We start from the raw sequence: 27,560 nt of genomic DNA, 5'->3' as shown, positions 1-27,560 counted from the left end.
CACCAGTTTTGTGTTGGCCATTTAGCTAAGTGCTGGTGGTCAAAGTTTAAAAATATGACCCCACCTTCAATTAGATCACAGCCAAGAAGAGAAGGATCCCCTGAATCTCTTTCAGAAAACTGAGAAAGACTTGGAGGATTAGTACCAGGCAGAAGGGCATCTTATGGAGAGAGAACAGTGAGTGTCACGATAAGAAGTATGAGACATCAAACTGCATTCTCAAAAAGACCATTGACGATGGGAGTACACAGGCCAGGAAGGCAAGCGCTGGACTCTGGAGGGTTAGAGGCTCAGGCTTCTTCCTTCTGCACCATTGTATCTCAGGCTTATCCATGCCGGAGCACTGGTCCTGCTGTATTATAATTGCTTGTGGGCAGGTCTTGTCAATACACTGTGAGCTCTTTGAGGACAGAGACTGTGCTTAACACATCCATGGATTTTCTTAGACTATCTTGTGCTTGCCACAGCTTCTAGACTAAGTAAGTCCTAGGAAATGAAAACAAATGAATAGATGAAAGCACTGCAGATCTCATTTGAAGAATGGATCCTGGTATAATCTATGAAGAGGTTTGGGGTTCTTAGAAGTTTCTGAAGCTGTGCTGAGTGTAACACCAAGAACCACTTCTAGGGTTCTGTGCCATTTTCAGCAGACTTCTGCAAATGCTCATCCAACAGTAATTGCTAATCACCTACTACACTGTACACAGGTTCTGTGCCAAACTCTTTACATGCCTTATTGTTTAACATGCACAGCATCCCTCTCAAGCATGTTCTATTTTTCTCATTTTATACATGAAGAATCTAAGATTTGAAGAGGCTCAATAACTCACTCAGCAATCACAGTCAGGATGTGGCAGGGCCAGAATTTGAATCTAAGTCTGTCTGACTCTGGAGCCTGTGTCTTAGTCACTGTTGTCTCCATGGAACAAGGAGGGCAGAGTTATCCAGTGAGTCTCATCTCCAAGGTAGCCCCCCCAAGGCCCCCTTAGAACTAAAAGAGACTTGTTTAGTTAAAAGAAGTTGAGCTCCCCCAAACCCTTTGGATCATATTCTATTATAGCTTCTACATTAATAGTGGTGGGAAAAGAGTCTATAGGAATAGGACAAGTCTGCAGGAGCTGGGAGGTGTAGATGCTGGTGGATACAGCAGCTTTCCACATGCAGTATTACGATACCAGCAGTTGCAACACTTGGTTAGAAAACAGAGGAGATTACAAAATAGCAATAGGGAGAGGCAGAAAAGAAATGGGAACTTGAGGCTTGTTTTGCATCAGAATTTTTTTTTGTTTGTCTTTTCTTTTGGACTGGGATGTCTTCCATTTGGAAACCCTTTTGCTTCTGAGTTCCAGAGACCAGCACCGGTAGAGGCTAGGGGTTCCATGCTTAGGCATAGCTGTAATTTCTAGCCTGGAAGAGAGGGAAAGATGACTTGCAGGTCTCCAGCCCTGACAAGCACAATGCTCTTCAGTGGGAAAGGAGTTTGGAACCCAGGGAAGATGCTGGCTTCAAAAGTAACATGAAATATTTGGCTGACATTTGCTTACCACTTGGCTCTGGCAGATGGGGGTGGGCAGGAGGTTAAGGAACCTCAACAGATGCCACCAAACAGTGGGTGTTGATGGACATTCTCCCTAAGTGCTGAAAAGATGGTCACCTTGTGCTTGTGAAGGCCAAATTCAAATCCCAATTCCTCCTCTAGGAACACAGAACCGTATAATCCTTTCTCAGTCTTTGAGGAGGAACGTTTTCAGAAAGGGGGCAGGGTATAGGCAATACAATGGCTGCCCAAGGTTCTGATTTTGGAATGTGAATTCTACTGGCCAATCAAAAGTTCTGGTGTCTGTAGAGATCTGTTTACAAGGACTAAAAGAGATGGAAGGCAAGTTGCTATGAAATCTATAAAACCCTTCTCCTCCTGCCTGATTGTTAAGGGAAAAATGTCCACACACTGCCATCTGCTGGCAGTCACTGGTCACTGCCGTTATAATGCAAAAGAACTGGACAAACTTAAAAGGGGCTAGGCATTCCTCCAGGCTGTAGCAAAGAAGCAGCATGCAAAACACAGCTCTTGGCCTTGAGGGACTCCCAATCTAATGGAAGAAAAACTGACATGTGAACAAATAATTATAACTTGATACGCACCAACGTTATCGAAGCAGAGGATCACTCTCTGGGGGCTTTGAGGAGACGGCCTTTGAGCTGGGTCTTGAAGTATGCCCGTAGTTAGCTCTGGGGAAAGGAGGAGTCATCCCTGTGATGTCTTGTCACTCAGTGTATCACATTTGGGATATACAGCACTTCACAGATCATCTATGACAGAGTGATGAGAAAAGACCCTTTGGGCTAACAAAGGGGAAGAAAACTATTGCTTTCATTCCAAGAAATGCAATTTGGGAAAGTATTCAGGAGTCATTGTATGAGTTGTTGAATTATCAAGATCTACAGAACTTTCTGTTCTATGAAGATGTGTAGCCCCTGGATGGCATTTGCTACAAAAGAGGAGATTTCAGTCCAAGAACTGATGGAGTGACTGGTCCCCTGCTGGGCAAAGGCTATCTATTCCGGACAATGTGGTTGTGTTCTGGCCTCTTCTGATCCACACTTTCAGATGCAAAACACAAATTCCACCCACCCAACAGCATTTCCTCTTATTCTTTCTCATCCTCCTTGTCTTTACTCACGCCTTGCCCACTCTCTCTGCACGCGGGGTCAGTTTGCTTGCACTTTCCCACACTAACTTCCCTGTTTCAAGCCTGTGTCCGGAACTGCCTCCTTCTTGCCATCTGTCCGCTGACATCCTTCACATCTTTCCAACTAGAGCCCCCACCTTTTCTCGGAGGCCTTCACAAAAAGATGTCAGCTCTCACACAGCAACTTTCCCACTACAGGATTATGTACACAGTGTTTTCCACATGGTTAAGTAACTACTTTCGCATCAACTCCTGCCTGCGTTACTTAGGTCAATTGCTATTTTCCTGAGAGCACACTGACCACTGCCTTTTATGTACCCAGTGCCAAATTCAATAAACTTAACCAAGTGAATGTCACACTTTAGAGCTAATGGGTTGAGGTTGTTCTATGTTTTATTAGAGAAAATGGAAATGTAACTCAACCTACTTTGATGAAGAGCAGCCGGCAGAGTATCTTTGAGCCCTGGTAGACTGGGCATGGATATCTACTCATTCATTTGTCACTGTTTGTTTCCAGGCTTATCTCCCTTCATAAAACTGGGAACTCCATGAAGGAAGGAAACTACAGTGCTTGGTTGGGACTCGGCTCCTGGTTCATGATCAATAAGCACCTTTTCAACAATTTTACATACAATTATAAGGACTCATCTAGATACTGAAGACATTTGGAACCTCAGCAAAGTTTCCTCCAAATCAGGTGATCACATGTTTTTCTGGAATTCTTCTGAATGAAAATCAGCAATGTGTGCTATCTCATGCTGCTCAACTTGCTCTCTAGCTCCTAGTGGGCAGGGGTGAATGAGTGAATGCTCATGGGGAGAGCTGGGGCTGAATCATGTCACCACCTTTTTACTGCAGCCCTGGATCTCCCAGGCCCTGCATGTGTGCTCTGGACAAGTCACACATCGTGGAACCACAATTTTCCCATCAGTGAAATGAGGGAATTGGTTCACCAGGATCTTCTGTCTCTGACAATGCCTTCGGTTTCTCTGCTTTTGTCAAAGGGACCCCCAAAAGCTCTAATCTTTTGATGGTTGATTAAAAGTCAATCAATAAAAGTCCACTGCTGGTTCTCATTTTCTTCTAAAGATGTCTGTGAAAATACATGTATAAAGAATTCAGATGGCAAGCACACCTCCAAGGTGAGTCCCTTAACAATGCTTGCCCTTGGGGTTTCAGTAAGCTCAGGCGTTCAGAAAAGCAAGTGGGTTTTGCATACACAGTTTACTGTATTATTAGAAACTCACCAATATAGAAAAAGCTGATGTGAGTTAGGAGATGGAGCTGATATCCCAGCAACAGTCTTCTTACTTCATAATCTAAGATTATGTGCTAAGCATATTGGAGGCATATTTTGGACGTATAAATTTGACCCTAAATATAGCTAAAACTGTGGTATTGCAAAGGGCTTTTGAATAGAGTATTACTTTGTGCTTGGTTACTAAACTCCTTTGGTTCTGAGAAAGAGAAACCCACTCAAGTTAAATCAAGTAATGGAAGGTTTATTTTAAGGATATACAAGTGTGAAGACAAGCCTGTCTGGCTTTACTGGAAGGCGGGTGAATGCTAGCCATCAGCCTCACAGTACCTGACGTGGGAATGATGTGGTCTGGCTCCGACAGACGTGCTTGGGTTGGTCTTCTTTAGGTACTGGGGGAGCCAGAGCCCACAGCTCTTGTCCCTGTGCATCACCTTCACATGATTCAGCCACTCTGTTTGCTTCTGAGTCCCTTGAGACCTATTTTTTTCACACTGCTGAGCCTGGTATACTATTGACTGCATATTACAATATTTGGAGAGACATAATCTGATTGCTGTGGTTAATCACCACAGCCCCTGGCTGGGTAGAGGTTTTATTTGAGTCACTCTGTAGTTGCTGATTATCCTACATTTTTGGTAACTTATGGACCACAGGCTCTCCCTGACCCAATCAGCTTTGGCCAGAAGCAGGTACTAGCTTATAAACATGCTTATCTCTAAGATAGAGGAAAGTCCGACCTTTCCACCAAGACTACACATGGAAAATTTCCTTTACACAGTGTTTTGTGGTGGGACGGTTATATCTGCCTGACTAGGAACATTCCATTTTATAGAGAGGAAATCTGGAAGAGAGTAGGATTGGCACTTTCCCTTATTTGCACAGCTACCTTATGAAAGTGGTATCAGGTGCATCTCAGTTCATGCTAGAAAAAAGGACTAGAAGAAGGAAACATGAAATATACAGGGGGCAAAAACTTTTGGCTTGAAGAAAATGTTTTTCTGACCATCACAGTACAACATAGATAGGGTGGGAGGTCATGTCAGATAGTGAGTTTGCCACTGCCAGATTTCTGCAAATATAATTATTACCACATATGAAGCATCATTACAACTTACCAGGTACTGGCTGGGATTTTTAAAAATGAATATTTTGTTTCTCATATCTGGTGATCAGTCAGAATCTGTCTTAATTCAGGTTCTCTAGAAGTAGAACCTGAGAAGGGATTAAGGTGCGCGTAGCTTATTGAAACATGGCCAGGAGAATGAGGGAGGCAGCCTGGGAAAGGGTATAGAAGATCAATAGTGCAATCTCAAGTAAGGTACCTTCTTTTCCTGGTTCAGAGGAAGTCTGGAGTATAATTTATACTGGGAGTTGTCTCAACCTGAGGCAAAGGATCTGGGCCTTTTGAGCCCCATATTGGTCAGTCACTGAATGTGTGGAGTGAGCGTATAATTCCCCAGAGTCTCTGGTTGAGCCAGCCAACACAAAGTGATTCTTCCAAGATCGAGTGTGTAAACTGCTAGCTGCAGCACCTGTAGTGGCTGGGCGATGGGTGTCCCACTTGGCAAGTAAGATCTGGGTGGAACACCAGCAGCATCTGTTACAGACTCCCTCAGCCTGCTGTAGGGAGCTTTCTGTCGGCAAAAGAAACTCTTGCTAGTGTAGGCGAAAAGAGGAACTGATTAGAAGAAATAAATGGCTGACTGATCTGAGGAGAGGAAGGAGGACCCCGCTGGGACCATGGGCAGAAGCCAAGGCAGCCTTAGAGGGCTAAGAGGAATCAGCACAGCGAGGGTCTTTAAGTCATAATTGCCTGGCCGTGACAGCATCATGACTGGAGGCCACCCATATCTCCATAACCACATTAAACGAATCCTCATTATCTTTCCAAAGCCCAATGCTTTGGGTAGAAAGAAGCACCTGCTTGACCAAATTTAGATCACATGCTCATCACCTGCATGCTTAGAAATAAAGAGAGAATGAGCCAGCTCTTTTTATCTAGGATGGAAGCAAGCTCACATCATAGCATTCTCCAGAAATAAGAAATAGGGGTTGATGTTGAACAGCAAGACCTGACAGATGGCCAAAATATCTCCTAAAAAGCTTGCAAAGTGCATATGAATACTCTCATTTCATGACTATGGAAACCAAGGCTCAGAGAAAAGGCTTCATTCCTTGATTCAGAGAGGCTAAGTACTTCCATTCTTTTATTCCCTGAATCTTTGCTGTGTGCCTACTATGTACTAAGCTCTATCCTAGATGTTAGAGATTCAGCAAGAAATCCATGCCCTCATGCAGTGTGCATAATGTGTGGGAATTTTGGGGGAATAGAGGTAAAAAAAAAAAACAGGTAAATAAAGCATGTAGGACATGACTCTATTATAAAGATGCCACAATTTTATGTGGCAGTCAAAGTAGGTGTTGTTGAGATGGTGACTATTAAACAAAGACTGGAGGGGGATAAAGGAAAGGGCCATGTGACTCCCTGGGAAAGAGTGTTCCAGGCAGAGGGAACAGCGAGGTCAAAGTGCTCTGGGGCATGAGTTTACCTGGCACACTCAAGGACACACATGGAGGCCAGTGTGTTTGGGACAGAGTGAGCAAGGGGACACAGCAAGCAGAGGTTAGACAGGGCAGCTGGGGCTGGAAGATGGGGGCCCCGGAGTTCTTGATGTATTTTGAGCAGGGAATTGACATGACCAGACTCATACTTCTAAGGGTGGAAGCATGAGCACAAGCAGAAAAACTGGTTAGGAGGTTACTGTAATAATTTAGGTGAGTGATAGGTAAGGTTTGGATTAGAGTGGTAGTTGTGGAGATGTTGAAAAATAATAATTTATTATTTTTATTTATTTATTATTTATTGTTAATAATACTAATAATAAGGTGGGATAGTGGCCTTCAAACATGTCTGTGTCCTAATTCCCAAAACCTTTAAGACAAATGAGACTTTGCAGATATGGTTAAAGATCTTGAGATAGAGAGATGATTCTGAGTCCCAGTGTAATCCTAAAGGTTCTTCTAAGAAGGAGGCGGCAGAATTAGAAAGAGAGGAGGTGATTATTCATTGCAGCCAAGATATGGAATCAACCTAAGTGTCTAGGATAGATAATAAAACCTGGAAGACATTGTGTTAAGTGAAATAAGCCAGACATAGAAAGGAAAATCCTACCTGATCTAATTTATACATAAAGTCTGAAAATGTGGAACTCACAGAAGCAGAGAGTAGAATTTGGTTACCAAGGTTTGGGGGTGTGTGAGAGAGAAATGTGGAGATGTTTATCAAAGGTTACAAAATTTTAGCTATCCACAATGTATATGTTCTGGAAGTTTAATATACAGCTTGGTGACTATAATGAACAATGCTGTCTTCTATTCTCAAAATTTGCTAAGAGAGTAGATCTAAAATGGTCTCACCACCAAAAATAGTAACTATATGAGCTGATGGATGTGTTAGCCTGATTACGGTAATCAATTTCACAGTGGATACCTCTATGAAGACATTAACACTATACATCTTAAATATAGTAGAACCTCTGTAGGTTGACCACCCAAGGGATTGTAACAAACTGATCAACCTACTGAGGTGGTCAACATAAGGAACTAGGCCTCCTGTACTGATACATACAGGTGGTGCATGTCTGGTCTATGTAAATTAGGCCAACTTAAGGAGGAGGTCCCTGTAGGGAGGTGGTCTGCTATGGAGATTCTACTGTATGTATAATGTTTATTTGTTAATTGTAAAATTGTTTATTTGTCAAAAAAGAAAAAGAGAAGGGAATGTGAGTTGGAAGAAGCAGAGAAAGAGTGAGAAAAGATGCTACACTGCTGGCTTTGACGACGGAAAAGGGGCCACAGCCCAAGGAGTGTGGTCAGTTTGTGGGAGCTGGAAAAATCAATGAAAAGTGTTCTCTCCTGGATCCTCCAGAAGAAATGCAGCCTTGCAGACCCCTGACCTCCAGAACGATAAGATGAAAAATGCATGTTGCTCTGCCCCATTGTGTTTGGGGTGATTTTTTACAGCCACAAGCAGAAAGGAATACCTGGTACCTTAGAGCAATAAACTTTCCTCAAGATTTAGATGCAGATGTGAGAGGAAGAGCCAGGGATAACATTACAAGTTTGTGAAGGAGCAAAAAGAAAGAGGGACCACCTTTTACTGCAGTGGGGAAGACCTGCTGCGGATGACGTTGGGTCCAAGTCAATCTGGACATGCCCTTTCCACTCCGACTATGCCAAGAGGCCAAGCCAAGATGACGTGGGAGCGGCACCCACTTGGCTGGTCTGGTGGGTCTCCAGCGAGTACTTCCATTGCCTGTGCCCTGCCCTTAATTCAGCAGAGTTTGCAGCCTCTCTCCATCCGTCCTTCCTTTCTGCTCTCTGATGGCAGAATGTAGCACAGAATGGGATAACATTAGACACATATATTTTATTTTAAGGCACAGCTGAGAAAACATTTAGGAAATAAAAGTTGTTTTGATGTAAACTGTATTATCTGGAGGCCTATTGATGCTCTGTCTACGGGGTTCTCAGACTGAGGGATAGATTCCTTGTACTGACAATCTCTGAGATAGTCATTTATGACCCTGGCACTTGTTTGGTTGTCCTCAGTGAGTGGCAAGAACCACCCTATTTTAGTGAAAAAAGCTAGGCCAGGGAGTTATAAGACCCGATCCTGACTCTGGCTCTGCTTCTGGCCAGCTGCCATTCATTCTCTCCAGCGCGCTCTGTTTTTTTAGATATGGTCTTGTGCGGTTACCCAGGGGCTAGAGCAGGCGTCCTCCAACTTTTTAAACGGGGGCCCAATTCACTGTCCCTCAGACCATTGGAGGGCCGGACTATAGTTAAAAAAAAACTATGAACAAATTCCTACACACACTGCACATATCTTATTTTGAAGTAAAAAAAACAAAACAGGAACAAATACAATCACACCACCTCATGTGGCCCACGGGCCACAGTTTGAGGACCCCTGGGCTAGAGTGTAGTGAGTGGTGTGATCATAGCTCGCTGTAATCTGAAACTCCTCGCCCAGTCACTCCTCCCACCAAAGTCTCCAGAGTAGGTGGTATGCATCAACTTTCCTGGTTAATTTAAAAAAATTCTAAAAATAGAAGTCTTGCTATGTTGGCTAGGCTGCTCTCAAACTCCTGACATCAAACAATCCTCCTTCCTGGGCCTCCCAAATTGCTGAGATTACACTGCACCTGGCCTCCACTCTCTTTTTGAGCCTTAGCTTCCCCATCTGTAAAGGGAGGGTGCTAGAGCCAACGTGTTTCAAGAGATTCTAGGCTGGGTTCTCTCCGCTATCAGCTGTGGTGTCTTAGAAGCTTGATTGAGTATTCAGCTATCCAGGTGTCAGCACTGTTCTGTCTTGGGTCCCAAGAGTAGCACTGGCCAACTTGTCCTGCCTTTTTTTCCCCTTCTATACTACTGGGCTTTGTTCTCACCCTAGATTTGTCATTGTTCAGGCTGCAGCTAGGGACCTTGCTTCTTTTCCAACTGGTCCATGACTCACATGTCCGTGGAACTGAACTGTGAGGACAGACTCCATTTAATAGAGCCCAAGGCAGATGGTCACGCTTCCTTTCCAGACTGGCCATTAAATGCCAGGAACTCCGTGAAGGGCACCCTCCTTCTGACTTGGAGCTCTGCAAGGCAGATACACAGGCGAGATTCCGGCCACCTTCTGTTCTGATTTGCTTAATGATGCTTTTGGCAAAAGACAGGGAAGAACAGAAAAAGCAAAGAAGGAAGTGATTAGTCTATAAAGGGAATGGAACAGGCATCCTTGACTCTCTGGGAAGAAGTTTCCATGAAAATAAAATACAAAACAAAACATGGCACTGTTGCATCCCAGGGGGGTGGCAAATCTGTTTATGAACATCCTCCCTGGCTACCTCCCCACACCAGGTTGGTGAGGTCGCACCTGCTGGTCCTGTGTGATGGAGTTCTCCTAAGTTCTGCTGTTCCTTCCCCTTTCTGGTTGTAGCAAACCTGACCTGTCTAACAACATCAAAGACTGAATGTACTGTGCCGCGTACTGTGCTATGTGTGCAATAGATAGTAAAGGCATGAATAAATAGGCAAGGGATGAAAAGAACATTATTTACTGTGGCACTTTATATATGCTACATCTTTTTAATTTTTGCTCAGGGGTCACATTTATACAACAAAGACTCTGGCCAAACCTTTTATAGTCAAAAAGGTATTGAGCGTCAATGTCCTAGTCACTTGCTATTATCATTGGTGGGTCCCTTAAACCATCTCAGTCAGGAAAGAGTAACCATCATTACTTCCTGGCTTTCAAACTGTTCTTATCCCATTTTTCTCACTTATTTCTCACTGTCCCCTCCAACATTCCTGTGGACTAGGTTTCATTATCAATCCATTTGTACAGCTGAGCTGGGGGAACTGAAAAGGTGAGGGATCTCAAGGTTCTTAATAACTTACGGTGGGAAAAGCAGCCGTCACTGTTCTTGAAGTGACCTCATGCTCCCACAGTCCTAGAGCTTCACCAGCCTCAGTCCAATTCGTTCAGTGCATCTCCATCCTGGGTTCAGTCTCTTTTCCTTCATCTCACAACTTTGGTGTCTTCTGTTCATGTCCCTCTCCTGAGAATAAAGCCAAATAACTCATGTTCACCACAGATATTTTGCTCACTTCTCTGCAGCTGTCCTCAAAAGCACACTTTCTATCCCAAGAGCTCATCAAGGTATTTTTTTCTTTTTGCCCAAGACAAAGGCAATTTTCTTCCAAAGAAGAATTATGAAAGCTGTTGAGAAAGTAATGTTTACTGTTTCCAGAATTTTCTTCTGAGTAGCTGACAGTTACAAGGATAAGACTGTGCACCATGTTTGTACTCTGCTGCCCTGGGTTGTGCCCTTCTCTGCTCACAACTTTTTGTTTCAATACTAAATTATAGAAAAATGTTCAAAATGGTGATTCATCCAAACCATGCACATTAAAAAAAAAAAAAAAGGTTGTTCCTTTGCAGCCATTAAAATAAAGAGATAGACAAGGGCAGACCCGATTCTGAGAGTTACAACAGGTTTCACAAGAGTCTTGGGAGTGCAGTGTGTTCCACCAAGTGGGGATGGCATTTCAGGTGGAGGAAATCAGACGGGTAAAGGTAGAGAAGCATGAACAGGCAGGTGGGCCAAGGAGAAGAGAGGGGAATGGTGGGGGAGTAGGAGGCGGGTCTGGAGTAGTAGCTGGGGAAGAGGGAGAAATGAAGTCCAATCCCCTGTCCTGTGATGTTACGGAACTGGAAGGAGGCCCAGTGAGGTGACAGGTGGGAAAGCTTTCATCAACTATGGACATAGCACTAATATAAGGTCATGTGATGCTCTTATTTCTGTGTCCCTGTTGTCATTACCAACAGCCTATGAGTCCCAAACAAGAATGATCTATTCAGTGGCTGGTGTGGTTTAATTATTTGGCATGCTGTTCCTGCTATGAGGAGTACACTGTGGGATGGGAGATGAGAAATCGGACATCCGTTTTACTCAGGCATTGCAGATTCATCCCCACAGCTCTGGGACAAAGTCTCTTGAGGCAGATACTGTTTTGATAGAGTGTTCTTTGCAGGGGCTTCATGATCTGCAAAGATCCATGGTCGTCAGTCTTAATGAGCTTTTCAAAGGAGTGGGTGGGGTGGTCTTCTCACAGATTGCCACTCTGATATTAATGTTGTAATAAACTCTAACATTAAATTTCCAAGGGAATGCTTCCAGTGGTTGGGTAAGGGTTGGGTGGAGGACTCAGCTGGACCCTAATGAGGAAGTGGGCAGAGCTGTTAGCTGGAGCTGAGATGGGCTACTGTCCTCAGGGGGGCTTTGGGATGTTAATTAGCTTGTCTTGGCAAATGGGTTATGAGTTGAATCTTCTGAAAGAAAAGGTTGAAACTGCCTAAAGCATCCTAGGACTGTAGACATTTGACTGGGGAATGTCTTCATGGTGATGAGAAGGTGATGCCAAGGTCAGAGGGAGGGACACCAAGGCAAGGTGCTTGTAGATTATTTAAGACAATCTTTGGCTGGGAGAAATCTAATAGAATCTGGTGTCCAGTGAAGCCCTTCTCTACTTACTAGAAGTCTTGTGGTCAGTCATCTCTTGTGTGCTATTTCCATTTAGGTTTTTTCTCAGTGTTTTGTACATTTCATTTGGAATGTGTTAGGTGGTCTCAGTTGTGCTAAGGAAAACAAGAAAGAACATTATGTTTTCCTTGAGCTGAAAGGTGAAGAATAACTCTCTCATCTTCCCCCACACTTCAACCCCGAGAGATGGGGACTAGTCTTGATGGTGGCAACAGGAACCAAAATATAAGAACTCCAGGGAAAGGCAAAAGCTCAGAGGGAAGTGTTGGGTGTGGAGTTGCCCTGCCCTGTTCACCTGCCAGACCTGTTTCTAAGGATACTTTTCTCTGGGGGATGAAAATTCAGATCATCAAATGGAAAATTCTTATTGTATTCTTCATATTCAAAGTAGTAATAAATTCCTTTCTTCCAGGGTGTGTGTATATGTGTTTTGTTTGTTTTGAGAATCTCTTTAACATACCACTCATGGCTAGAATCTATGAAGAGGCAATAATAAAGCATAATTGAAAAGGTGCCTTGTAAAGGTCTGGGTTGTATTTGGGCCTTTACACCATGGCATGACCTTGGACGCATCACTGAACTTCATGTTCCCTCCCTGTAATGTAATTGGTAATGGCCACCTCATGGGAAGGTTAGGAAAGTTTAGGATAATGTGTATAATGTGCCTCTTAATTGACTGGTACAGGATAGGCCTTTGGGAAGTATTGAATTTCATTGTTATTGTTTTTTGTTACGTATCACTGCTGAGGTGACCTAGTGCTGGTCATCCTGGGGACAGGGCTGGAGGGAATGAGTATGGTTTCTCTCACTGTTGTTTTGTTTTGTTTTGGGAAGCAGCAGGCCAAGGAAAACAGCCTCAGAATTGGACTGTTTTTGTGACCTTAGGCAAAATACTCACTTATTTCTCCTCAGTTTCTTCTGAGATCAATGAAGGAATATTGTAAGAACCAAAAAATGCAAACCATTCAACGATAGTGATTATCAGAGTGCTCACTTCCTAGCTTAACTATTAGTACTAAGTTCTTCCTTTTATTCTTTCTGTTCACATCTCCCTGCCTCTGTCATTAACTACATTGTTTTCAAGTGCCAAACTGTACAAATATTCTGTTCTTTAAGCCCCAAATACTATCAGTAGGGTCTAAAGTCAATCAATGACTGTGCCTACACCTTTATCCAGTTTTTTCATCCTTTATCCACTTCATTTATACCATTCCATGAAATGTTTGTTAAATACCTATCACATGCCAGTGATGATGGCACTTTTAGAGATTGATGTGACAGTTCTTGCTCTCCAAGAGCTCTCAGATTACTCAGGGGACACCGTGGTCTAGAAACCTTTGCAAGACAGATAGTGAATATGGTGCAGAGAGGGTAACTGCATGAAGGGTAGGTGGAGGCAGGTGGCTTCTGCATGCAGGAAGGCTGGAGCGAGTGGAGAAAGCTTCATGGAGGACATGACTCTGGAGGCTGTGGAGACCTTCAGAGGCAGGTGATGGGGAAGGACTCCAGGAAGAGGGATCCTTCTGAGGAAAGGCATGGGTGTGGTCGCCTAGGAGACATATTTGGAGAATGATGGCAGTTTACTTTGGCTGGAGAATTGATATGCAAAAATAACGAATGGAAAATCTCTAATGAGAGGATGATAATTTTGTACTCAGTTTCATTTGCAAGGAGGAAACATTGAGAATTTTTTTGAGCAGAAGAGTAAGTAACAGGGCCGTGAAGATACAGTAAGTTGCTATCAGAATTTGGATGTGGTGGGGTTCATATCTGGCTCTAGCAACAGCCACATAATGACCTTTCTCTGGAATCTTTGGGGGATGGTATGAAAGAGAGAGGGAGTCAGCATCCCAAAGTTCCAAACTAAAAGGACAGTAAAGATAAAGACACAAAGGTGGGAAAGCCTAGTGATCATTTGAAAATAGATAAGCCCAGGCTGCTCTGAACATAAAATACAAGTAGTACAAGTAGGGGGATTTGGAGAGTGAGAACAATGTACTCTAAAAACTTGTATACTCCTATGAATTTTAAATTTAAAAAAGGCCAAAAAAAAAAGAGAGAGAAAAAAGAATATCTCCCTTTGTGCCCAATTTTCCTACTTATAAAATGCAACAATATATAGAACCTTTCTTATAGGGTTGCTGCAGAGACTAAATGATTATTTGTAAGGTGTTGACAGAAGTTTCTGACACATAGTAAGCACTACATTAGTGTTTGTAAATAATTAGAAATAAATAAATAAAAGACACTAATTGATCCAACACAGAGTTCTTAGTAGTCTTTCTCTGAGTGACTGCTTCTCACTGAGGCATTCATTGATTCATTTTGACGACACCTTGCTTTTGTTGGTATTCAAATCAAGTTTTGGAGTGGGTTAGCTCAAGTTGTCTGTGGCATGATTCGGGACAAAGCTATGATCAGCACCAACACTGTCTGGCTTACCTGGAGACCTTTGAGAATGTCAAGCTTCTTCAGGAAGGAAAATGTTTTGCATCCTACCTTCAGTTTTTGATTATTTCACAGCAAATTGTTTTGGTTACTATGATAATTGGCCAGTTCCAGTCCTAATACCCTCACATTTATAGAAGATAAACAAGTTTCTTTCCAAAAATTATAAGGCTTCCCTGAGGGCAACTACATACAGTGAAAAAAAATACTGGACTGAAGTTAAAACTCAGTATTTGACTTTGAGACAGTCACTTTTCTCTGTGCCTTATTTCTTTTAACTGTAAAATTAAAAAAAAAATAGATTTCTGTGTGTATTACTGGAGCTTTCCTACAACTTCTTAATAATTAGGTATTATGTGTACTACTGATGTGTAAAGGCCTCAGTAAATTGGCCTTGGCCTTAGAACCCAACCAAGAAGCAGGGGAGCTGCTCTCCTTGAACTGAGTCCCTTTGGTTCTGCCTTTTAGGGCTCTGTTTGTCCCTCCTGGCAGCCCCAGATACCCAGAATAGCTTGTGATTCTAAGAAATAGCATTATTTGAATAAGGTGAACTGTTGTTGCATTATGAACAGACAACGAATCCATGCATACATACATTTACCTGTATTTTACACATACTTGATGATTTTGCTATTTGATTGGACCGCATGATAAAATGAAAGACTCTTTTGTAATAGGAACAATTTGTCCTTGGTGTCTTTGTTTTTTAAATTCTATGTTGTACTCTTTCTCTTAAATCGGGACACTTTGGGCTTGAAGCCCTGTCGTGAAAACCTAGGACGCTAGCTTTTTTGTTAAGTTTCTACTATTTGAGTCACTGCATTTGTCATTCCTTTTACCTCTTTTTCAAAATTGAGATAAACTAGAAAAGAAAGGAAAAAAAAAGCTCCGTTTAAAAAAAGGTATCTGAAATTTCGCAAAGTATGTTGGCATCACAGCATTCTATGAATATTTAATCATCATCATCAAGACAGGAGGTTGGAGAAAAAAATCAGGTTGTGATATTTGGGAACAGCAGGTGTGGGAAGGAGGGTGTTGACACCCTCCGAAAACGGATATGGCATGTTGTGTGGCAGGTTCCCGCTGCAGCTCCCATGTCACCTGGGGCCCCAAACATGCTTGAAGAAAACTCTACAGAGCCAAGCTCGTCCTCATTGGCCTTATACCCTTTGTATGGCAGAGGATCCCTGGAAATGGGGACAGGCTTTCCTGAACTTACTCTCCTCGTGAAAGCCCGCAGGGTTTCTCTTTTAGGAGACTCTGTATCATGCATCGAGCTCTCACCCCCATCTCATTTTTTCCTGTTAACTGTTGTTAAGCAAAAAACTCTTTCATGAATAATAAGTCAGTGAGAATATATCCAACTATGAGAATCTGGGATAGAGACTATTAACTCTCATATTGTGCAATGAAGAGCAACGTAAAAATAAAAGGGTCCTGGGAGATCTGTGTGCAAATTTCTTGCCTTCTAACCTTACTCACACCCTTGATCCTACCTACAATGTTCCAGACAGGCAGGTTTCATTGCTGCCTCCTTATAGCTGGACTGGTTCCGTCTATAAGAGCTTGCCCTGGGTTTTTGTACAGCCTATTCTGGATTAGAGTTTTCTAAATGACTATCATAGTAGATTGAGCAAATGTAACACTCTGGTTCTCAAATTATTATGTACATACCAGAGATTCTAATCTAGTAAATCCAGGAGGCCTAGGAAAGTATAATGTTAACATGTGGTTCTCAGGCAAATGTCTATGGACCTGCACAGCCAGTGCTGTCTTCAGGGTGAGAGGCTGTCTTTCTGGACCTTGGAAGGAATGGAAGCCTGGGCATGAAGGTCCTAGCTGAGAATGGAGTCATAAGACACAAACTGGGATCCTCACTCTGATTCAGGTGGTCACAGGTTGTTACCAGTGTACAAAACTCCTTATGCTTCAGGAACACAAACATGAGTGTGACTGGTCAGAGACTAAAACACGTAAGGAGCACCTCCTGTCCCTCCCTAGGCAATATAGACTGTCTTAAAACACATCACAGCTAATGGGAATTCAGCAAGTGTCGGGACAGAATCACTAAGCACAGTCCCTAACACATAATATAGCTGAAAATTAAGTACAAATGTCTTGGGCAAGTATTCCAAACCCTCAGTAAATTGGCCTTGGCCTTAGAACCCAACATTCTCCTTTATTCTTCAGATATCCAAACAGAACAGAACATTCAATGTCTTCCAATGTGAATTCAAATGACTGTGTTTGGGGGTGTGTGCCACAGCAGCCTCTTCTCTGGGTCACCGCCCACGGTCAGATCTCAACTGAATTGAATGTTCTGTTGCTTGCATCATTTCATTACTTTGCCATGCTAACTTATGTTCTAGAATGTAATCTCACCCTGAAAAAATCAATCCTTAAGTCAGGACACTGATTGGAAGGTGATAATAGTTTGATACATAGGAGTGTCGAATGCCACAGACATTGAGCACACCCAAGTCTCTTCAGTTTGTCAATCAAGAGGCCAAAGGCCAGAGAGAGAGACTTGCCCAGTGGAGGATGTGCCCAAGCACACGCAGAGAGCTAGTGGACTCGCTGAGTAACTCTCGGTGCCGACGCAGTGTGCAATACCTCTTATCCTAACCAGGGGCCCTTATCCTTTTTTTGAATCTTAGTCTTTCAAAAGGTTGTCTTATTTGCATAGTAATTTATCATCAGCTCTTACCTGGGAAATGACTCTGGCTATTAGGAGAAGATATTTGGGTAAAAGAATCAATGGTAATCATAATTTCATTTTGTGGTTTTAAAATATCAAGGCCATCTTCAGTTTAACTCAAGTATATATATGGAGCATCAGAACCTGCTGGCTACTGCACTGGAGGTGGACTATGTCATTTGTATGACAGAAGAGTAAGTCCCCCCCCTTGCCCCCTCCCCATGGATCCCAAAGATACAGAAAAGGTGAAGTAATTAAAAAGAGAATTAATGTAGACAGGAGACTATTGTAGGACAGGGACACTGGCTCATGGTGTGCACTGGAGTCGGTCTACTGTCCAGCCTGCAGCAGTGTTTCTCTCTGGTGAGGGTGGACTGTGGTGACTGGGACTGCTCTGAGGTCCCAGCTAGCTCTGTGATATTGAGAGTGACTGGATGGTTTCCATACGCTCTCCACGGTAACCCCCACTTCCTCCTGAGCCCTGAGAGCAGGCAGGAGCTTAGCAGGAATGGTGAGCCACACCCTGGGTATGAGTCAGACCCCAGTCCACCCACAATGGGGAGGGGTGTAGGGGTGGGACCTGTGGCAAGTTTCACGTCCTCCCACCCTGTCTTCTCTTTGGTTTTATATTTGTAAGGAAGGGAATTCCCAGGCTTTGCTTTGTAGGGAGACCTTCTCCTTGCCTTGAATAGCTGGCAAAGTGCACCATTGTTTTCCTCTTCCTGATCTTAGTGCTATGTTGCTTTCAGGGCCTGGAGGGGTAAAGGTAGGGAAAGACAGGCTACAGAGTTTCTGCAACCCAGAACAAAATGAAAATGCAGGCTCCGTGTTCAAAACCTATTAAGAGATTCGCGATGCTGCCAGCAGAACAAATCCAAGTGTGGGACCTCCTACAAGCAGCTGCACAGATTGCATGCTCATGAACCCACTCTGGGTGGGAGTGGATGAGAGGTGAAGAGTGAGGAGGGGGCCTCCCTGAGCTAGCTCATGCCAGACCATTGTCTCCAACCAAAGCCAGAAATGACAGTAATTCTTCATTGAATGTGAAAAATGGTGCAACTATTTCTGCAGGTATCAGGAGATTTTCAGACTACTGCCCTTAGATTCTGAGACTGTCAAGAGAAGACCTTATGTTGCAAAGGAGAAGCAGAGGCCCAGATAGGAGAGGTGATCTGCTGAAGGTCACACTGCCTATTAGTGACAGAATGGGAACTAAATCTCAGGCCTTCTAACTCCCATGCCAGTGCCCTTTTTAGCCTGCCGTGAAGCTAAGTAACAATGAAATTGTTCTCTCTCATTGTGGATAAAATTGGAACTTGGGAGTAAGAGTGAGATGCAAGAAGGGAAATGAGATAAATGATAATTGAATGGAGAAAACAAAACAGTTTAGAGAGCCAAGGCAGTTTGTCTGAGTCCTATCTGATATACAACACACAGCAAGGCAGACAAATGTCTGTGCAACAAAGTGAAACTGGAGGAAGCAGATATTTTCAAATAAAATGTGCATATTTCCAACCAGCCTTGAGCTCATCTGATAAGGGACAGATTGTCCAGAGTAAATAAAGAGAAGAAAAAAGATGCTTTGGACTGAATTTAGTCCCCTTTCAAAAGCAGTGGGGGCTCATTGCTCCTTCCTCTCTGAAGTATCTATCACCTCTGTAGCCACAAGGCATCATAGGGCTGTGAAGGAAAACGCATCAGTTCCCATGTCTGTCCATTTATTCATTTACCATCAAATATCTCTTGGGTACTTACTATTGTGATTGTACTGTGCTAGACGTTAAAAGGATGTGAAGACATGACCCCTACTTCTAAAAAGGGTAGACAGATATGAACCAGGGAGGAAAAGGGACTGCAATACAGAGCAATGTGCATGATGTGTGCTGTGTGCTGGTAGAACCAGAGAGAAGGGGAAATTCACCCAACTTAGTTTCTGTTCTTGTTTGCTTCGAAAACTGCCACCAGTATCTATTCATTATCATCATACCCATCTCTCCCCAAGGACTCCTGGGGAGAGGGCTGTATCTTGGGGGTTGGGACATAGGATTCTTGCAGACAGTACCTCTTCACCCTCAGGCATTCATGTCTGTGTACTGAGTTTTCTTGGTCGTGTGCTGTTCTGGTTCATACCTGATCAGGACCCATGCCACTTTATTTTCTCATGCCCATCTATTGCTGCAAGGTGCAAGAAGACAGCTCTGTGGAGGCCAGAGAGGGCTAGCCTGTGCCATCCTCAGGGTGTCACCTCGTCCCATCTGAAAAATGGCAGGAAGGGAAGGAAGAGGTCTGACCCAAGGAAAAATAACAACCTATGTTCTTCCTCAGTGACTCTAGAATTGAATGAGAAGAGGACAGAGAAGAATTTGTAAAGATTGTCACAGAGGAGAGAGCAGGGTCAAGATGCCCAGGGAAATGATCTCCAAAGGCCAGCCTAGTTAAGTGACTCTGTGATTCTTTGTTCCTTGGTTGTTGAGCATGTGGTCCATCAGGATTTCTGTGCACAGCTTCTGATAGGACTGGAAATAGTCCTATCATGGTAGGACTGGAAATAGTCCTAATTCACATGAGGTGAATTCCCATGGGCAGCCATATGTTCTATAATAATAGTGCCTCATAGGCACATCAGTACTTGGAATTTACCAAGCTCTTATCCCTGGGATTTCACTTTTTCTCTCAACCACCCGGGTAGGCTGGTGGAATGTGCATCTTAATTTCCACTGCACAGAAGGAGGCAGCTGAAGCTTGGGGCAAATGAAGCTGCTTGCTGCTAATCCAAGTGATCAGCAAAACGGTGACCAGAGCTGAGGTTTTTCCCACAGTGTTCTTTCTACTGTTTGTATTTCCCCTGGATGTTTCATGTTTCCTGCCCCAGTGAGTGTAGACCATAGTGTGACAAGAGCTCAGCATGGGTTGGGAGAAGCATTGGGGGGCCACTGGAAGCCTGACAGTAGGTAGGGAAAGAACTGCCCTGTCCCAGCAGCATCTTTCCACAGTCTCTTGCCCTTTCCAATAACACACTGCAGACAGCAGGGCAAGGGTTTGTCCCACTCTCAAGAGACCAGGCTGGGATCTGGCATCTCTCCTCTTCTCCCCCTTTCCTACTCCCACCCTGAGCCATCATAAAGATACTTGGAGCCAAGCGGGAACAGTATTTGCCTTGCAATTACTTCTAATTGCCCTGTAGTTGTGTGGTGTCTAAGTGAAGTGACCTAGATACCAGTGCTGTGAAGCTCTGTTTTCAGCCTGGGGTCTGTATTAGGGAGGGCTAGGTCAGTTACCTCCTGCAACAGTGGCTGCATGCTCCTCTCAGGTGACATTCACATCCCACCCTACTATCACGGCTTGCTGAGATCCCAGTCCTCTGTGACCACCCAGTCCCAGCACTGCCTCTTTCTCCGTGCAGCCTCTCTGGAGCTGTGCCCTCCTCTGGTGACCCCAGTACTCATTCTGGCCCTATCTAGGGCACTCACTATTTTCTACACGGCATAATAATTCATTGACATATTTCACCTTCTTCAACTCCTCATGCCAGAGACTGTTGAGTCCATTTTTCTACCCTGATCTACTTGGAGAAGTGAGAAAGGCTGATGTTATTGTTCAGTTAGCTACTTGTTGAATGAGCAGAAATTGTGACCAAGAATGGTGGAGGCATGTAAAATGACTGCTTATTTATGGCGACCTCTCCTGTCTCATGGAATCTCCTTTTGGCCTCAGCATGCGTGCAGATGCCTGTGTATGGCATCTTTTTGAGGGGTGAGAGTCCACTATTTTCCTTTTTTAAAAATAGAATCCAACAGCTTAGTTTCTCATTGCACCTCTGTTTCTCCAGCCATCAAATAAGTAAAACCTGACTTGGCCAGAATCTGCTGAATAGCAGAGAGAAATTAGAATAGAAAATTGAAGTTCAGCCCTATACCTCCAGCACTTTGTTTTCCATCCTCTCTTTTCTTCCAACAATCCAACTACTTATGCACTTCACACTTTGCACTAATTGCCTGTATAGAATAGAGTAATTTGTGTTTCAGGATGCCTTTATTAAGGTTAAATTCTATTTTTTTAGTGCTGTTGCTTGTAGTATCAAGTCTTACCCTATGTTGATTATCATATTCTTCCTTTAAAATCCTACCCACATCTCTGAGGAAGGAAAGATAACTCTGTTAAAGGTGATGAAAGAAAGAAAGAAGAAAGAAAGAAAGAAAGAAAGAAAGAAAGAAAGAAAGAAAGAAAGAAAGAAAGAAAGAAAGAAAGAAAGAAAGAAAGAAAGGAAGTGAAAAGAAAAGGAAATGAAAAGAAGAAAAAAGGAAAACTAAGAAAGGTAGAAATATGGCCTGTCACGGGGTTGCAAAACAACTCATGGACAAGTCAGAATTTATTAAGTGGATGTTAATTGATGATTCATTCTCCACACACTGGGCAGGGTGAGAGATGGATGGAAAAATGCAAGAAGATGCGTTTATCTTGTTCTTGAACAAGCATTCATTGGTTACATCCTCAATATTGTGATGTCATGTTATCACGGGGCTCATGTTCCCATGGGGGGACACACACACACACAAAACAGTCATGTGACAAATTCTCTACTAGGTATACTGACCAGAGACTCTGTGTGTCCAGGTGTTTGTTCTCCTACAGACATACCACTCTATGTGCCTTCAACATTTCTGACATGACAGTGCTGGTGACGCTTAAAATCACAAATGTCCAATAAATCAAATCGTCATGAAGAATAATAACAGAAGTGTAGGCTTAAGCCTTATTGTAGCTACTTGGCTACATACAGGTGCTGTGGAGGAATAAACAGAAGGCTACTCCTGCTCACTCTGGTCACATTTCAGTTCTAGAGGAAGTTGGCAGAAAAATCAGGGCTTCTTGAGAGAGAGGACAGAAGAGAGGTGTGTCATTGCAGAACCAGAAAGGTCCCACCCACAACCCGTCTCTACCTCTGACAGGTGGAGTTCCACCCTGTAAACAATCACAATCCTTTCATTTGACCCTTTGTTGGAGGGTGAGAATGTAACCATCAGCCCACGCGGTGAAGCCAGACTCAGGCTGAGCAAGGTGGCAGGGCAAGAGCACTCTCTTGCTTGGCTTCATCTGAGCCCATCACACCTCAGCTGGCTACGACCTGTGGTCTGACCCCATTTGTCTGGAAAGAAAAAGAAGAGCCTGAAGACCAGCCACAGCCCAGTCAGGTAAAATCAGGTGGTTTGTCACTGTTCTGGGATGAGATAGGGTGTTTCCCCAGGGCTGATTGCTCCTGTCCCCCAGGCTGGGTTTCTGTCACCACTGTCACTGACTTACAGTTTGATCTAGGTTTGGAGTTTCCCATGACCATGTGAAATTCCTTTATTCTTCCTTACTGCCCAGGGTTGGTGAAGTTTGCAGACCAGCACTTTTCTGTCTATAAAGTCACTCAGCTTATTTATCTCTGAGTTGATTTGGCTCTTAATTGCCCTATAAGTGTGGTAGGGTAGTAGAATAGGAGTAATTATTTCCATGTGGTGGCCTCATGAACTGAGACTTGGTCAGTTGAAGTGATTTGCTTCTCTCTCACTATTACTACACCCAGAAGGTCCTATCTTATCCCCAAAGCCAAGGAAATGAAAGAGCCCTTCCTAAAGTGTCAAGTTGAAAACAAAAGATGATTATTTCTTTGCAAGCAAGTTGGAAGGATATTTTGGAATTTATCTTAGAGAGATTTTATAATGATTAATAGGCTCCATCAAATAGGGTTGTTTTCAGAGAAGAAATGAGAATATGTATGTAAAGGGGACATTTAAACTGTGCAGCAATATGCAAATGAGACAGAGATGACTACGCAGAGCCTGAAACATGCTTGCGCTCTCGGCATAAGAACGTTTTAACTTGGGGCCGCATGACACTCTTCTAATGTCTAGTGGCAGCATTATGAGGCACAGATCACAAAAGCCCTGGGGAAATATTTTGGCTTTTCAGTTGTGCTGTGCTGTGTGGAAAAGCAAATCTCCAATTGGTGGGGGGAGGGGGGAACACCCCCAAGTTCTTTCAAATTGACTCTTGCAATTTCCTCTCTTATGACAGCTATCATCATACCTCATTGTTCTACAGTTTTAAGAAAATCTCATCTTCAGTGATTATGTAGTTTACTTTTTAAGATGCTAATTTTAGCTATAATTTTCCCTTTCATGCCCAAAAGGTTATGTTATTCTTAGTCGTGGAAGGAAATGTTTCCTCTGTGTGTGTGTGTGTGTGTGTGTTTGAGTTTATTATGACAGTGCTAATAGTCATCCTGGTGGGGCCACCAGCACGTAGTGGGTTGCAATGCTACATAATCTTTGACAGACTTCTGGGTAAGGTGTTTTTCTGGCTAGAAGGGTTCTGAAGAACTCGCTTGATCAATTACCTGATTTAAAAGGGAAAAACAAAGGCCCAAAAAGATGAAGTTCATGTGCACAAGGTCACAGGATATTACAGACAGTAATCACTGGAGCTAAAAGTCAAATGTCAATCCTACTCTTTCGAAGCTTGTGCAATGTAGTGAATGGTGCCAGGTATCCCAAAGTCGAAGCATTAGCTATGTCACTTTGGGCACTGCACACAGATGTCCTTTAAGATTCCTACCAATTAAAAGTTTTAGGGCATTTAGACCTTATCTTTAGAATCCAGTGATGCTATCACATGCTTTAGTGTTAGAGGGATCAGCCAGAGAATCTTCTTTCCTTAATGGCTAGGTTCTTATGGAATTTTTGTTTCAGCTGAATTTTGGAACTGTTCCTTGGGTGTAGGGTGGGGAGGAGGGCAAGGAGTGCTGGTATACATTTTTTCTTCAGCAAGTCTGAATTTGTATACCTTCCAGGGTCCTTCTAAAGAAGTGTCACGCAGATCAATAGTTTCAAAAATTGTAGTACCAGTTGATTTTTTTTTTGTTCAACATTGGGGAGTCCAATGCCAGGGTCATGCCTGAGGGTTGTTTTAATCCAGAGGTTGCACCAGCAGCCATGGTGAATCCAGCACATAGATGTTTTTTTTGTTTGTTCTGCAGTGTTCAATAACATTGAACTAGTTAAGGTATTTAATATTCAAGACACTTTTTGTAAAAATCAAGACAATTTACTTTTTCAGGAAGATCAAGGATTCTGATAATATTGGACCCACATTCCTCTGCAGATAACACATTAGCTGGGTCTGGGCAATGTCTGCCTCCTGTAGACAGAACATGCATTTCCCAGCACTCCATAGCCTACATTGTACCTGATTTAGGCTGACAAACATTTGAGTTTGCCACGTCTGATTTCTTCCAACTTCTTGGGTATTGAGATTTCCTTTAAAATTCTCTTTCAAAGAAAACCCAGATTTGCATAAAGATAGACCGGATCAAGATCAATGTCACCAGGGAGAAGGGGACGTTAATTATTTGTTCCTAACTTCCCATTATCCAAGAAGTAGGAGGAGACACAATGACCAGGAGAACATGTCACTGGCGCTGATACCTACCCAGTATATTTTCTTGAGTTAGATATATAGAATCAGTGACCTGAAAGCTAAAGATTAAGTAGCTGACACTGATCCAGGTGCCCACACAAGAATATGAAGGAAATTTGACACTTGCAGAGTATCCCTCTTTCCCCAATAGCTCAATGACATAAAAGTAAGAAAAGAGATTATGATATATGATAGCACGTGGACAGCAACACAAGGCTCTGTTTCCAAAGAATGCAGAGCAAATTGCTAAAATCCAGGAAACTAGCCTAATGATATGTTTTCATCATTCATTTTGTAAATATGATAGTAAACTCTTAATCACTTATGGTGTATACAACATTAAGCTTGGGATTTAAGGATGAAGAATACTGTCTTTTCCTGAAAGGTGCTTACCAGCTAGTGTTGAAAATGTGTACACAAATAACTACAACACAAGACTTGACAGGATAAATGCCCGAGAAGAAAGAAGCAAATGTTGTGGTTTCACTGAACAAAAAGAGATATGTGGCAACTAGGTAGGGTGCCATCAGAGATGGTTGTAAGGAGAAATGGTTATACTGAGGAAAGTCCCAATGGGCTTTGAACAGATAGAGGTGAGCAGGGTTGTTTAAGTAAACACACAAGCCAGTGGTGTATGAAGTACTTGAGGGATGGAAAGTATTCACTGCGGCTACATGGAGGGCCTGTGGGACCCAAGTGGAATGTTGGAAACCCAGGTCTGAGCCAGATTCCGGATGCTAAGTGTCAGGCTGAGGGCTGAAGATGAAGCACACCATGGTGGGTTTGGGGGGTGTTGCAGCTATTGACCAGATATCAGGTTTGCCTCTTGGTTTTATGCTTACCTTTTTCCTTTAGTCTGGGAAGCACACACTTCCTAAAAAACAGTTATAGAAAGTTCTTGGATGTTCCAGCTTTGGACTCTTCCATAACAAATGCCACAAATAAATCAATGGTCTGTTGTGGTCCACAGAAATCCTGGTGGGTTGAGGGAAGGTTCTGGTCTTGCACAGGGCTACATTGGTCACCAGAACTGTGTTCCCACAAATCCAAACCCTAAAGGCCTTGATAAATAATCACATTTTTTTCATTTTCAGGCACATGGTTGTGTGTGGATTTGTTCAGAATTGAACTTATATATAAAAGGTCTGTGCTTCAAGGGAAGGAGGTAGGTCATGTGATACAGAGATACCTGAACAGGACTCAGTCACTTAAAACTATCAAATTTCTGTTCAATTCAAACATTTATTCAAGTTTCATTCATTCAAAAGTATTTATTGAATATCTGTCTTAGGTTTTGGAAAGGAAGTATTTATTTATTTGGAAAAGAAGTATTTTTCCACAACCCCAAAAATAGTTCTAGTAAGCTTGTCAGTGAACACAAAGAATAATCTCTGCCTTCAAGGACCTTACATTTATAGTGAGACAGAAAATAAAATCAACCAGTAAAATATGGAATTTATGAGATGCAGAGAAGACTAGGACAACAAAAGGGGACAGGAAATTGTGAATAGCCGAACTTTTGGAGAGGGTTCCTAGGGTGCCTTACGGCATTGTTTGAGTGAAGACCCTACACATATGAAGAAGTCAGCCAGGCAATGATGGGGAAACGTGTTGAGGGCACCTGGAACAGGGAGTGCAAGGCCTTGAGGCAACAGCATGCCTGCCCAACACTTTTGAAGAATAAGGTACGGATTGAACTGAGTGGAAAAATCTTTGTATTTCTGGAAATGAAGTTAGATGATGGTGGAGTGGGGCAGGGAGCAGTGATAATGCGGGAACCTGTAAGGCACAAGAAGGACTTTGGCTTTCCCTCTGAATGATGTGGGAGCCATTTGTATATACGGACGCTATTCGCAGACACGGTCTGGCTTATGTTTCAGAAGGATCTTTCTAAGTGTCAAGAGTAGATGGCAGTAAACTGGGGAGAGGAAAGGCAGAAGTGGGGAGATTTTTTCAGGAGTCATTGCTATAATCCAAACAGGTGATGTGGAAGCTTGAAGAAGCACAGGGTCTTGGAGATGTCTAGAATGTTTGGACTCTATGGTTGATTTAGAAGTCAAGGATGTCTCCACAACTTTGCCTAAGCAACTGGGAGAAAGGCGTGTCCATTATCTGAGATGAAGAACATTGTGAGATGAACAGATTTTTGATGAACAGAAGGAATAATAGGAACTTACTGATGAACAAGTTCAGTTTGAAATATATAGGGAGTTAATGTGATAATTTGGAATTCACTGAAGATATCTGAGCTGAAAATTAAAAAAATGAGAGTCATTGATATGAATGTGATATTTATAGCATTAAAGTTAAATGGGGTAATCAAAGGAGTTAGTATAGACAGAGAGAAGAGGTTTATGGGATGATTTCTCAGCTTCTGTAATGTTTTGGTGGTAGGAAGGTGAGGAGAACCCCATCAGGGGTGTGCCAAAGAGAAAAGAGTATGGTAGGATTTGTTCTTACTAGCAGAAAGAAGTACTGCATATGTTATCACTGGAATTATTTAGAATCTTCAGCACATGGTAGTAATAAGAAATTTTCATTTACATTTACTATAGAACATGCCCCCCCCTTATTGTCTACAACCTTGAGCATACCCCTCTTATCACTCTCTCTGTCCTCTATTCTCTGTTTTTACTGCATCCAAGAAAGGACAGGGAGGAAGAGCACTGGAGTGGCAGGTGCACCCTAGGTGGGCACAGTGTGTCCCAGGAGCCTAGAGAAGGGAACTTCCAAGGAGGCAAAAGTGGTCAGACAGGCTAAATGTAGCTGAGAAGTGGAGTCAGACGATGCCTGAGAACTGAACAGGCACCAGTGTGCTCCAGTGTGTTCAGTGGAGGACGGAAGGTGAGAAATTGGAGACGGTAGATAAAGATGTTCCTTTCCCCACTGAATGTTTTTAATTG

The 27,560-nt window shown here is 43.0% G+C and overlaps 1 protein-coding gene across 2 annotated transcripts in view; it reads left to right on the top strand.

The window, feature by feature from the left end:
* Positions 1–3,361: 3,361 nt before the first annotated feature.
* Positions 3,362–27,560, top strand: part of TPRG1 (tumor protein p63 regulated 1) — a 178,236-nt gene continuing 154,037 nt past the window's right edge. Inside the window, exon 1 of one of the 2 annotated variants that reach the window (XM_053565335.1) lies at positions 3,362–3,387. The gene's annotated coding sequence lies outside the window, so the exon portion shown is untranslated. Of the gene's footprint in view, positions 3,388–22,229; positions 22,389–27,560 lie in introns of those variants that run through there. The other variant, XM_053565334.1, reaches the window with a different exon arrangement.

The sequence above is a fragment of the Nycticebus coucang genome, chromosome 16 (assembly GCF_027406575.1).
Source record: "Nycticebus coucang isolate mNycCou1 chromosome 16, mNycCou1.pri, whole genome shotgun sequence".
In the NCBI taxonomy this organism is placed as follows: domain Eukaryota; kingdom Metazoa; phylum Chordata; class Mammalia; order Primates; family Lorisidae; genus Nycticebus; species Nycticebus coucang.
Note: the sequence above shows the minus strand (reverse complement) of the source record. Positions and strands in the feature narration are given on the sequence as shown.